The sequence below is a fragment of the Haematobia irritans genome, chromosome 3, assembly GCF_050003625.1.
Source record: "Haematobia irritans isolate KBUSLIRL chromosome 3, ASM5000362v1, whole genome shotgun sequence".
NCBI lineage: Eukaryota > Metazoa > Arthropoda > Insecta > Diptera > Muscidae > Haematobia > Haematobia irritans.
The window spans coordinates 212,393,284-212,395,439 of record NC_134399.1 but is presented as its reverse complement, the minus strand read 5'-3'; positions in this window follow the sequence as shown (position 1 = coordinate 212,395,439).

The window sequence follows — 2,156 nt, the reverse complement described above, 5'->3', positions numbered from 1 at the left end:
GCAATCTCGTACTCAGTATCCATCATCACCACCACAGAACACTTAAATATCTTTCAACATCGCTGAGCTGATATATCTTTTATTTGTATTTTTCTCTGAGTTGCTCTCTTTGATAATTCAAGCCTCCTATAAACTCCCCATGAATATTAGTGGACTGTAAGACAAATTACTTCAACTTACTATTACTCTCAACAATGAGAAATAAGAAATTAAATTAACTCGGAGAATAGCTAAGAGAACAAATTCTAAACAAGCAGATATCAGTGTGGGAAATAAGCAAAGAAAGCAAAATATTTAATGCTCACCAAAATGGATGAAGAGAAAAGGTGAACGTTTGGATATATTAACAATTCACAGTGTGTCATTCTATAAACATTCAGCAAGATAAAAAAATTCACAATGAAGAAAAGTTATAATACAATGGAATAAATATGTAGAACTTGAAAATAAATTTATAAAATAAATAAATTTATAAAATAACTAATATAATTTCTTAAAATAAAATTTTAAGAAATCTAAAATTATGGATAAATAAAAATCTGTCCAATACTACATTCACTTTACACTTCCAACATTTCTATAGAAATAAAATTTTGACAACATTTTCTATAGAAATAAAATTTTGAGAAATTTTCTATAGAAATAACATTTTGACAAAATTTTCTATAGAAATAAAATTTTGACAAAATTTTCAATTGAAATAAATTTTTGACAAAATTTTCTATAGAAATAAAATTTTTACAAAAATTTCTATAAAAATACAATTTTGAAATTTTTTTTAAGAAATAAAATACTAAACAATCCTTTTGGTTTCATAGTTTTTTGGTAAAATTTTCTTCAAAATTTGGTAGATTATTTGTGACACGAGCTTAAAATCTACTTTTCGTAGATTTTAAACCTACTGTAAATGGGATATAAGGGTGTGAAAAAGGATAGAATGTGCTTTTTAGAATTTCTTAAAGATTTTCATTAAAAAAAAACTCATGGTTCGAATTAATTTCAGATATTATCGAATCTACGGCTATAAAATTAAGCTCCATTGTTATCTATTTCATGATTTTAGAGGAAGGAAAGGGGTTGTTAATAAGATTTTCTATTGACTTTAAGTAGTTTTTGTTACCAAACTAAAGCACCATTTCATTTTACTTTCAATCGTTTTATCAATCTCCTACTCATTAACTATCATCAATACTAGAAAACACTTTAATGCCATTAGACATCCTTGAGCTAAGGGGTGAGGAAAGGACTTCCCCCATATGGGGAGAGAGATCCCAACAGCCTGTTATAATCTCACTCTAGCTTTAATTTTTCAATAGATCTTTTGTTGTTCACCTTACGTTTTTGAAATCTTTTCCCAAAGTCTTTATTTGTATGTTTTGTATCCTTTTCCTCCTTCTCCTCTGCTTAGTTAGAAATCAGTGGATTGTCACTGATATCTCTTTTATTTGGATTTTCTCTGACTTACTCTCTATGTTAAATCAATTTATTATGGCTCATTTGTTGAGAGTAATAAAATGTTGGACTAATATGTTCGAAAGGTATAACAAACTGTGCTTTTCTCCATCAGTTCAATAGACGACAAGAGTCCTATAAACTCCCTATGAGTATTAGTGGACTGTAAGACAAATTAGTTCAACTTACTATTACTCTCAGCAATATCTTTCAACAACCCTGAGCTGATATCTCTTTTATTTGCATTTGTCTCTGAGTTGCTCTCTTTGTTAATTCAAGCCTCTTATAAACTTTCCATGTGTATTAGTTGACTGTAAGACAAATTATTTCAATTTACTGTTACTTTCAGCAATAAGAAATAAGAAATTAAATTAACTCAGAGAATAGCTATGAGAACAAATTCTTATCAAACAGATATCAATGTGCGAAATAATCAAAGAAAGCAAAATATTTAATGCTCACCATAATGGATATAGAGAATGTGTGAAAGTTTGGATTTATTAACGATTCAAAATAAGTGTCATTCGATAAGCATTCACCAAGATAAAAAACAAATCAACAACAAGCACAACTAATTTGATAGTCAATAGATATGCAGAATTTGTGCTCTTCTCCATCAGTTCAATAGACGCAGTGTTGTCAATTTGGTGCTTTTAGCACCAAATTTAGTGCTTTTTGATTTCTAAAAAGCACCAAATTGCCTT